Here is a 12,485-nt window from a genome sequence, read left to right on the forward strand (position 1 = left end):
GCTTTTCTTCAGCAGGGACAGGGAAGATGGTTAAAATTGATGGGAAGATGGATGGAGCCAAATACAGGAACATTCTGGAAGAAAACCTGATGGAGTCTGCAAAAGACCTGAGACTGGGACGGAGATTTGTCTTCCAACAAGACAATGATCCAAAACATAAAGCAAAATCTACAATGGAATGGTTCAAAAATAAACATATCCAGGTGTTAGAATGGCCAAGTCAAAGTCCAGACCTGAATCCAATCGAGAATCTGTGGAAAGAACTGAAAACTGCTGTTCACAAATGCTCTCCATCCAACCTCACTGAGCTCGAGCTGTTTTGCAAGGAGGAATGGGAAAAAATGTCAGTCTCTCGATGTGCAAAATTGATAGAGACATACCCCAAGTGACTTACAGCTGTAATCGCAGCAAAAGGTGGCGCTACAAAGTATTAACTTAAGGGGGCTGAATAATTTTGCACGGCCAATTTTTCAGTTTTTGATTTGTTAAAAAAGTTTGAAATATCGAATAAATGTCGTTCCACTTCATGATTGTGTCCCACTTGTTGTTGATTCTTCACAAAAAAATACAGTTTTATATCTTTATGTTTGAAGCCTGGAATGTGGCAAAAGCAAAAGGTCGCAAAGTTCAAGGGGGCCGAATACTTTCGCAGGGCACTGTATATACTATATATGCCCTATAAACCAAAAAGGCAGTAACTGCTCATTGCTTGGAGCTGAGAAAAATTGCTTTTATTTACCTTGGTTAAACAGTAACTTTATGCAGTTATTGCTAACATGACCCCCCATTTTCTCCTAAACACAATACAATATAGGCAGGATACTTGTCCACATGATTAAGCATGCATACTCTGTAGCAAAAACGACATTAACTCATTTTCGACCGAATGAGCAGTTACTGCCTTTTTGCTTGGTAGGGCTTAGAGCATAGTAGAGTGCAGTACATTGTACTCTACCCAGTGCTGTACTCTACTCTACTGTGCAGTACTGAACTGAACTATCCTCTACTTTACTGTATCATACTGTGCTTTACTGTACTATACTGTATTGAACTGAACTATACTCTACTTTACTGTACTCTACTCTACTGAATACACAGTACTTTTCTTTAATTTACTTTACTGAACTATACCATATACTGTGCTGTCCAAACTTGTGAAACATAGACATCTATAATTGATTCAGATTTGGTCTGGTCCGGACCTGCTTGTCAAAACTGTGAGTCATGCAACTCTGAGAGTCAGCCACACACACACACACACACACACACACACACACACACACACACACACACACACACACACACACACACACACACACACACACACACCTGTTCCTGTTTGAAAAAGCATTCATTGTCCCCCCCTCCAAAAAAATATGGTTAACACAAATGTTTACAGCTTTACTTTTTTCCACTTTATCAAAACATTTCATTTTCATCCAAATATCAGATGATTACTGTTGTTTGTTTTATTAAGCATTTATATGTAAATTTTAGTGGCGTAAGAACTACATCAAAGCAAATATGTAGAATTTATTTTGACTTATTTATTTTTTATTATGTTAGATATAAATACTGTTCAATAAATAAAGGCTTTACTTTTTCAAAAACTTTGTAAATTGTTTCAATTGTTGCTGAAAAACAAATGGCCAACACTGTGACAACCAACCCCATAAGTGATAATTCCCTCTAAGCCGGTGTTTGGAGGACATATTGGCAGCGGTGTTGTTCGTCTCGGCTAGCAAACCGTGCCAATGTATCCTCCAAACACTGCCTTCGAGGGCATTATCACATTTATACAACAGCTTACCAACATATTCAAATAATGATTTATGTATTTGAATGAAAAACGTTATTTTGATTAATTCATTCATACTATTTCATCCTTCCACAAGATGTAGTCCTGACACGAATCTAGCATTGCTACACAAGCCCGCTGGTCGTTCGTACTATCGGATCGGTCGTTATTTTTGTTCTGTATCTATGGACGCAACCCAGTCGTTTGTTCTAAATGTTCAATTGCCATACTGGCTGGCAGTGTTCTTATTCCTTGCTTGCTAGCTAGCCAACTATGGCTAACTTAAAGTCACGTCAAACAGAAAAACAACAAAGTGTCTGCATTTGCAATTGTTTAAACAGTTTTTTTAGTGACATTTATTTGGATACATCCATAACAATGAGCGAATGATGTGTGATTTCACCTGGAACATATACTCCCTCGTCAGTACACTGTTGTTCAGAAGAACTAGTCAACAAAACAGCTAACGCAATAACTTCAGATTTAAGCTGGAAAGACTGTAAACTAGCAGCACTACCTGTTTTCTATTGATTTTCTTTGTATATACAGTTCCTTTGGAAATAATTCAGACCCCTTGACATTTTCCACATATTGTTAAGTTACAGCCTTATTCTGAAATTGATTAAATATATATATTTCATCAGCAAACTACACACAATACTCCTTGATGACAAAGCGAAAATAGGTTTTTAAATGTTCGCAATGAGACTCCAAATTGAGCTCAGGTGCATCCTGTTTCCATTGATCATCCTTGAGATTTTTCTACTGCTTGGTTGGAGTCCACTTGTGGGCAATTCAATTGATTTAACATGATTTGGAAAGGCAAATACCTGTCTATATAACGTTCCACAGTTGACAGTGCATGTCAGAGCAAAAACCAAGCCATGAGGTCAAAGGAATTGTCTGTCAAGGTCCGAGACAGGATTGTGTCGAGCCACAGATCTGGGGAAGGGTACCAAAACATTTTTGCAGCATTGAAGGTCCCCAAGAACACAGTGGCCTCCATCATTCTTAAATGGAAGAATTTAGGAACCACCAAGACCCTTCCTAGAGCCAACTGCCCGGCCAAACTGAGTATTCAGGGGAGAAGGACCTTGGTCAAGAAGGTGACCAAGAACCCAATGGTCACTCTGACAGAGCTCTAGAGTTCCTCCGTTGAGATAGGAGAACCTTCCAGAAGGACAATCTCCGCAGCACTCCACCACTCAGGTCTTTATGGTAGAGTGGCCAGACGGAAGCCACTCCTCATTAAAAGGTGCATGACAGCCCGCTTGGAGTTTTCCAAAAGGTACCTAAAGACGCTCAGACCATGAGAAACAAGATTCTCTGGTCTGATGAAACCAAGATTCAACTGTTTAGCCTGAATGCCAAGTATCACGTCTGGAGGAAACCTGGCACCATCCCTACAGTGAAGCATAGTGGTGGCAGCATCATCCCTTGGGGATGTTTTTCAGCTAAAGGGACTGGGAGACTAGTCAGGATCGAGGAAAGATGAACAGAGCAATGTACAGAGCGATCATTGATGAAAACCTGCTCCAGAGTGCTCAGGACCTCAGACTGGAGTGAAGGTTCACCATCCAACAGGACAACGACCCTTAGCCCACAGCCAAGACAATGCAGGAGTGACTTCGGGACAAGTCTCTGAATGTCCTGGAACCCGATCGAACATCTCTGGAGAGATACAGGTGTGCCAAGCTTGTAGTGTCTTACCCAAGAAGACTCAAGGCTATACTCCCTGCCAAATGTGCTTCAACAAAGTATTGAGTAAAGGGTCTGAATACGTATGTAAATGTAATATTTCATTTTTTTGTTTTTTTATAAATTAGCAAAAATGTCTCAAAACCTCTTTTTGCTCTGTCATTACGGGGTATTGTGTGTAGATTGATGAGGGGGGAAAATGTCCACTGTCAAAAACGAAATGTTAGTCTAAAGAAATGTGAGATAATGTCTAGATGCTTTTTATAATGGAGGTCAAGTTCATAAATTCCCTGGCTGTGCTGATGAGACAATGGGTTGCACAGTCAGATGAAACAGAGTAAATAAATGCTTTCTCTAATTCTCTCTTTCTCTCTTTCTTTCTCTCTCTCGGAGGACCTGAGCCCTAGGACCATGCCCCAGGACTACCTGACATGATGACTCCTTGCTGTCCCCAGTCCACCTGGCCGTGATGCTGCTCCAGTTTCAACTGTTCTGCCTTATTATTATTCGACCATGCTGGTCATTTATGAACATTTGAACATCTTGACCATGTTCTGTTATAATCTCCACCCGGCACAGCCAGAAGAGGACTGGCCACCCCACATAGCCTGGTTCCTCTCTAGGTTTCTTCCTAGGTTTTGGCCTTTCTAGGGAGTTTTTCCTAGCCATCGTGCTTCTACACCTGCATTGCTTGCTGTTTGGGGTTTTAGGCTGGGTTTCTGTACAGCACTTTGAGATATCAGCTGATGTACGAAGGGCTATATAAATACATTTGATTTGATTTGATGATACGCATTTTAACATCAAAGATTTAGTCGGTGGTAACTTGTGGAATAGACAGGGGATGGGGCTGGTTGTCTTAAGTTGACAGAATGTGTTTAATGGCTTATAACTCAATATTGGAATTATATATGAGGATTTAAAGGGTCCCTATTTCAACCTCAGATCTTCTTCTCCTAATATTGAAAATAGTCTTGTAAGATATACTGGTACTGAGAAATACACTAATTAGTCAAAAGTGTGACAACCAACTCCCCTATGTGTATGTGCCCGAAAATAATATTTCTACAAGGTCACTATTTTAATGCATGGGCAAATTAAGTCATTCTATGAATTAGTGCATACATTATAACACAATGCATATGATATTTATCTCATGAGGCTAAAATGTGGACACTACACAAAACTTGACGAAAATTTTGGGCCAATTGGCACCCCTCCATTGGCATCGTTTTCTCGCTTCTGTGGAAACCAATGACCCAGTGCACAGATAGAGCCCTTGTGGGGCAGAGGCTCTGACCTTTAAATAGGACCTGAGTTAAAAATCCTATCAGCACCTGATCGTTATGGCTGCTATTTAAAAGCACTGACAATAACATCATTGGCCATTAACAGTGGTATCCCGGAAAGCATCCAAATCTACCTTACAAGATATGTCCGCCAACAGTGCAATACTAAGTCCCATATTGGTTTTTCATATACAGTGCATTCGGAAAGTATTCAGACCCTTTGACTTTTTACACATTTTGTTACATTACAGGCTTATTCTAAAAATAGATTAAATAAAAAAAATCCTCATCAATCTACACACAATACTCCATGATGACAAAGCGAAAACAAGATTTTCAATTTTCTTGCTAATTTATCTTTTTTTTTTTTTACTCTAAAAACGTATTTACATAAGTATTCAGACCCTTTTCCATGAGACTCGAAATTGAGCTCAGGTGCATCCTGTTTCCACTGATCATCCTTGAGATGTTTCTACAACTTGATTGGAGTCCACCTGTGGTAAATTCAATTGATTGGACATGATTTGGAAAGACACACACCTGTCTATAAAAGGTCCCACAGTTGAAAGTGCATTCACAGCAAATGGGGGCGAAGGTTCACCTTCCAACAGGACAAAGACCCTAAGCACACAGTCAAGACAATGCAGGAGTGGCTTCGGGACAAGTCTCTGAATGTCCTTGAGTGGCCCAGACAGAGCCCGGACTTGAACCCGATCTAACATCTCTGGAGAGACCTGAAAATAGCTGTGCAGCAACGCTCTCATCCAACCTGACAGAGCTTGAGAGGATCTGCAGAGAAGAATGGGAGAAACTCCCCAAATACAGGTGTGGCAAGCTTATAGCGTCATACCCAAGAAGACTCGAGGCTGTAATCACTGCTAAAGGTGCCTCAACAAAGTACTGAGTAAAGGGTCTGAATACTTATGTAAATGTGATATTATATTTTTTATTTGTAATACATTTTTTTAAATGTCTAAATTCCCTTTATTGGTTTGTCATTTTGGGGTATTGTGTGTAGATTGATGAGGGAAGAAAACAATATAATCAATTTTAGAATAAGTGTAATAAGTTTTAGAATAATGTAACAAACTGTTGAAAATATGAAGGGGTCTGAATACTTTCCGAATGCACCTGTACAATTACAAAAGAATCCAGGTGGCACCTACATTTTACAATCAGACTGACCTACTTTCTTTAAGAAGTTCCTATGGATTGGTTGGTGTCATGCAGCATTTCACTACAGTCATAGAGCCTTTTTTGGCCAGTCCCTCGAGGGTCACAACTAAGTGCATAGCAGTGGGAACTATGGTGACTTACAGCCACAACATTCAGTGGGACCACAGCTCCTCCTACTGGTCCCGAGGTCAACTCACTCTGGGAAAAAAAGAAGGATTTACCTTTAGAACCTTAATTGATTTAATTGATGACACACATAGCAGGTTTAACCCCATCATATGAATGCTGTAAAGAAGTATTCTCTGTTGCTGTGACCAGTCTGGTTAAGGTGTTTGGCCTGCTCCAGAACCAATCAATGTTTCAGTTGGACAGATTTATCAGTGCAATGTCGCGACATGCAATGGAACACTGGCAAATAACCATAACTCATTGAAAACCACTGTTATATTGTTTCACTCCAATCATGGCCCTTACAGTGGCTAAAGAAAAAGGTATGTACAATAACATATTGTCATATCTAAGGACAGCATGGCAACAAAGCTCTCTTGGGAGTTGGCTGACAATACTACAAAGACAGAGCCATGATGAGAAACACAAAACCTTCATTCAGTCTCTAAGAAGAAACATACATAAAACCTCACCTCCAGACAGATAATATGGTTGGTGTGAATTCTGTATGTATATAAGATAACTAATAAGAACCATGATGGCAGACTTTTCGGTGGGCTTGTGAGAAAACGAGCAGCAACTGGAGGAGAGTCGAATCCCAATGATATGAGTGAGTTTACAGTCCAGACAGGGAGATCAGAGGGATAAAGGATGGGGGGGGGGGGTAATTGTCCAGAGATCCTGTGCATGTGGGGGTCGTCTGCAGGATTTTGGAGTATGAACACACTTTCATCAGCAGGTAATCCAACACAGGCTAGAGTTTCGTCCAAATAACTGACAAACCATTCACACAGATACAGTGAAGCTTTGCTTCAGTTTCACAGAGGAGAGAGCAGAGAGATCACAAAGAGAGAGCGAGAATAAGAGATACAGTTGAAGTCGGAAGTTTACATACATCTTAGCCAAATACATTTAAACTTAGCTTCAGTTTCACAGAGGAGAGAGCAGAGAGAGCACAAAGAGAGAGTGAGAATAAGAGATACAGTTGAAGTCGGAAGTTTACATACACCTTAGCCAAATACATTTGAACTCAGTTTTTCACAATTCCTGACAAGTTAATCATCGTAAAAATTCCCTGTCTCAGGTCAGTTTATCACAACTTTATTTTAAGAATGTGAAATGTCATAATAATATTAGAGAGAATGATTTATTTCAACTTTTATTCCTTTCATGACATTCCCAGTAGGTCAGAAGTTTGCATACACTCAATTAGCACTTGGTAGCATTGCCTTTATATTGTTTAACTTGGGTCAAATGTTTCAGGTAGCATTCTACAACCTTCCCACAATAAGTTGGGTGAATTTTAGCCCATTCCTCCTGACAGAGCTGGAGTCAGGTTTGTAGGCCTCCTTACTCGCACACGCTTTTTCAGTTCTGCCCACACATTTTCTATAACTTCCTGACTGATGTCTTGAGATGTTGCTTCAATATATCCACATAATTTTTCTTCCTCATGATGCCATCTAGTTTGTGAAGTGCACCAGTCCCTCCTTCAGCAAAGCACCCCCACGACATGATGCTGCCACCCCCATGCTTCACAGTTGGGATAGTGTTCTTCGGCTTGCAAGCCTCCCCCTTTTTCCTCCAAACATAGCGATGGTCATCATGGCCAAACAGTTATATTTTTGTTTCATCAGACCAGAGGACATTTCTCCAAACAGTACAATCTTTGTCCCCGTGTGCAGTTGCAACCATAGTCTGGCTTTTTTTGTGTGGTGGTTTAGCTGCAGTGGCTTCTTCCTTGCTGAGTGGCCTTTCAGGTTATGTCGAAACAGGACTCGTTTTACTTTGGATATAGATTATTTTGTACCTGTTTCCTCCAGCATCTTCACAGGGTCCTTTGCTGTTGTTCTGGGATTGATTTGCACTTTTCACACCAAAGTACGTTCATCTCTAGGAGACAGTACGTGTCTCCTTCCTGAGCGGTATGACGGCTGCGTGGTCCCATGGTGTTTATACTTGCGTACTATTGTTTGTACAGATGAACGTTGTACCTTCAGGTGTTTTGATTTTTTTTTCTGATTTCTTTTGATTTTCCCATAATGTCAAGCAAAGAGGCACTGAGTTTGAAGGTAGGCCTTGAAATACATCCACAGGTACACCTCCAATTGACTCAAATTATGTCAATTAGCCTATCAGAAGCTTCTAAAGCCATGACATCATTTTCTGGAATTTTCCAAGCTGTTTAAAGGCACAGTCAATTTAGTGTATGTAAACTTCTGACCCACTGGAAATGTGATGCAGTGAATTATAAGTGAAATAATCTGTCTGTAAACAATTGTTTGAAAAATGACTTGTGTCATGCACAAAGTAGATGTCCTAACCGACCTGCCAAAACTATAGTTTGTTACCAAGAAATTTGCGGAGTGGTTGAAAGTTTTAATGACTCCAACCTAAGTGTATGTAAACTTCTGACTTCAATTGAATATTCGATCAAATTTCCCTAAATCTCATGAAATCCACATAAGAACTTATTTGTCATGAGATTGTTAGTACGGATCAAGTGTCTAACATTTGTTCTTCAAGTTGGGCCCATTAACCTAGAAATTAAGTTTAAAAGCAGAAATCTTTGCTCAAACTGACTTATTATCAATCTTCCCAGTGGAACCAGGGGTGACCAATGTGTTATAACACCATAGATGGGCTAACTTGCATCACCTCAAGGCTGAATTCCTCACAGTGTGCAGAATCGCATCAATCATTTTTCAACAACCTTGAAATGTTCCCTTTCAGAGCTATTTCTTCCACTAAACAGCCTCTATAATTTGCCAGAACAGATCGCTGCAGTTCCCTTATCAAGTGTCTGGAGAGAAACGGCAAACATGAATGGAAAACTGAATGATCGGAAAATGATTTGACATTTCTGAACTTGTCAAAGTTTTCCCCCATTTTTTCCCCCATTTGTCTAAAATCATGTGGGACATACATAACATAACCACCTGCAAGTCAAGAGGTATTGTTGTGTCATCTGCTCCGTCTCATGATCTCATGATTCAACCTCATCCTCAGTGTGACTCAGGTTCAAATCATGGTAAAAATCTGAGTTTGTGTTAACTTTTTGGTTCATGAGGAAAATACAACATTTCCAAATATAGTCATTTCTAATATTAAAAAAGGGTTTAGTAGAGGCCTCTTGTTTGCCAGTGAAGGTGTTTAGACAGTGAATAGAATAAAGGTCTGACACCTCATTCATTCATTACATTCTACAGTCAGATTCCACACATTAAGTGAAACACTAGATAGACATAGTTTGAAATAAATGTTTAATGTACAGTTTTCCCAAAATATGTAACATAGATAAAGTAAATACTAAACTAAGGGTTCGATTCAATCCGTAGAGCAGAAGATCTGTGTTGTAAGCGCAGTTGACATTTAAAAGTAATTTCCGATTGAGCCAACATATGCAGAGTTTATCGTGAATGCAATCTCCACGGTAAAGGTGCCTTTAAATGTCAATCGGGCTGCAAACACAGATCTTCCACGCTACCGATTGAATCTAGCTCTAAATGTAAAGTAAATTACTTGTATAGAGGCAGAAGTTGTCTGAATTGGTTGAATTGTAGGTGGGTTTGGAGTTTCAGTTATGGCTAGACACCACCTTCTCACAGATCTAGTTAGACAATGCCCTTCTGCAAGATGGTATCTAGAATGGGGCTGACCAATTGTGCTATTTTGTGTGGTTATTTTGCGCTGGTCTTAACTTTTCTTCAACATAATGTTTCCAGCATCATTTCATATGACCGAAAAGAGCGTCTGGACATCAGAACAGTGATCACTAACCTCGATTTGGATGGGGATTTCTACTTCAATGAGTCGGCGGCGAAGGACACACTCCTCATCCCAGACCAGGCCCAAATTCCCCTCTATAACGCCGCCTCTTCCTTTTTCGAGGTTGGCGTGCAGCATACCTGACGAGACTACACTGGAGAGTGGATAAACTGCCTCTACCCTCCGTTCTATTGGAGAACGTGCACTGGGCGAAAATAGTCAATATCAGGGGATATCGTTATCTTCAGTGCATTTGGAAAATATTCAGACCCTTAACTTTTTCCACATTTTCTTACGTGGATTAAATAAAAACATTTTCTTCATCAATCTACACACAGTACCCCATAATGACAAAGCAAAAATAGGTTTTTCAAAATGTTTGCAAATTTATAATGAAATAAAAATATATATACACTACTGTTCAAAAGTTTGGGGTCACTTAGAAATGTCCTTGTTTTGAAAGAAAAGCAAATTTTTCTGTCCATTAAAATAACATCAAAATGATCAGAAATACAGTGTAGACATTGTTCATGTTGTAAATGACTATTGTAGCTGGAAACGGACAATTTTTTAAAATGAAATATCTACATAGGCGTACACAGGCCCATTATCAGCAACCATCACTCCTGTTTTCCAATGGCACGTTGTGTTAGCTAATCCAAGTTGATCATTTTAAAAGGCTAATTGATCATTAGAAACCCCTTTTGAAATTATGTTAGCTCAGCTTAAAACTGTTGTTCTGATTAAAGAAGCAATAAAACTGGCCTTCTTTAGACTAGTTGAGTATCTGGAGCATCAGCATTTGTGGGTTCGATTACACGCTCAAAATGGCCAGAAACAAAGAACTTTCTTCTGAAACTCATCAGTCAATTCTTGTTCTGAGAAATTAAGGCTATTCCATGTGATAAACTGCCAAGAAACTGAAAATCTCGTACAATGCTGTGTATTACTCTGGGATCGTGGCCTTGCAAAGAAAAAGCCATGTCTCAGACTGGTCAATAAGAAGAAAAGATTAAGATGGGCAAAAGAACAGACACTGGACAGAGGAACTCTGCCTAGAAGGCCAGCATCCCGGAGTCGCCTCTTCACTGTTGACATTGAGACGGGTGTTTTGCGGGTACTATTTAATTAAGCTGCCAGTTGAGGACTTGTGAGGTCTCCAATTTCTCAAAGTAGACACTCCAATGTACTTGTCCTCTTGCTCAGTTGTGCACCGGGGCCTCCCACTCCTCTTTCTATTCTGGTTAGTTTGCGCTGTTCTGTTATTACTTTTTTTGACAGCCATGGGCACACTCCAACACTCAGACATAATTTACAAAGGAAGCATTCATGTTTAGTGAGTCCACCAGATCAGAGGCAGTAGGGATGACCAGGGACGTTCTATTGATTAGTGTGTGAATTTGAACTTTTTCCTTTACTGCTGAGCATTCAAATTGTAACTAGTACTTTTGGGTGTCAGGGAAATGTATGGAGTAAAAAGTACATAACTATCTTTAGGAATGTTGTGAAGTAAAAGTAGTCAAAAATATAAATAGTATTATTTTACTTATGTATTTTACACCACTGGGTATTGTGTGTAGATTGATGGGGAGAGAAAAAACAATTTAATACATTTTAGAATAAGGCTGTAACATAACAAAATGTGGAAAAAGTCAAGGGGTCTGAATACTTTCCGAATGCACTGTATATACACTGTATATATGAAAGTATGTGGACATCCCTTCAAATGAATGGATTTGGCTATTTCAGCCACACCCGTTGCTGACAGGTATATAAAATCGAGCACACAGCCATGTAATCTCCATAGACAAATATTTGCAGTAGAATACAATTACTGAAGAGCTCAGTGACTTTCAATGTGGCACCGTTATAGGATGCCACCTTTCCAACAAGTCAGTTCATCAAATTTCTGCCCTGCTAGAGCTGCCCCAGTCAACTGTAAGTGCTGTTATTGTGACGTGGGAACATCTAGGAGCAACAACAGTTCAGCTGCGAAGTGGTTGGCCACACAAGCTCACACGCTCACAGAACAGGATCACTGAGTGCTAAAGCGCATAGTGCGTAATAATAGTCTGTCCTCGGTTGCAACACCCAGTTCCAAACTTCCAAACTGACTCTGGAAGCAACGTCAACACAATAACTGTTCGTCAGCAGCTTCATGAGATGGGTTTCCATGTCCGAGCAGACGAACAAAGATCTGACGAATCTGGGTTTGGCGGATCCCAGGAGAACGCTACCTGCGCCAAGGCATAGTGCCAACTGTAAAGTTTGGTGGGGGAGGAATAATGGTCTGGGGCTGTTTATCGTGGTGAAAGGAAATATTAACGCTACAGCATACAATGACATTCTAGATGATTCTGTGCTTCCAACTCTGTGGCAACAGTTTGGGGAAGGCCCTTTCCTGTTACAGCATGACAATGCCCCCGTGAACAAAGCGAGGTCCATACAGAACTGGTTTGTCATGATCGGTGTGGAGGAACTTGACTGGCCTGCACAGAGCCCTCTGATGAATTGGAACGCCGACTGCAGGCCAGACCTAATCGCCCAAAATCAGTGCCTCACTGGCACTAATGCTCTTGGCACATACT

This window comes from Oncorhynchus kisutch, linkage group LG13, assembly GCF_002021735.2.
Source record: "Oncorhynchus kisutch isolate 150728-3 linkage group LG13, Okis_V2, whole genome shotgun sequence".
Taxonomy (NCBI): domain Eukaryota; kingdom Metazoa; phylum Chordata; class Actinopteri; order Salmoniformes; family Salmonidae; genus Oncorhynchus; species Oncorhynchus kisutch.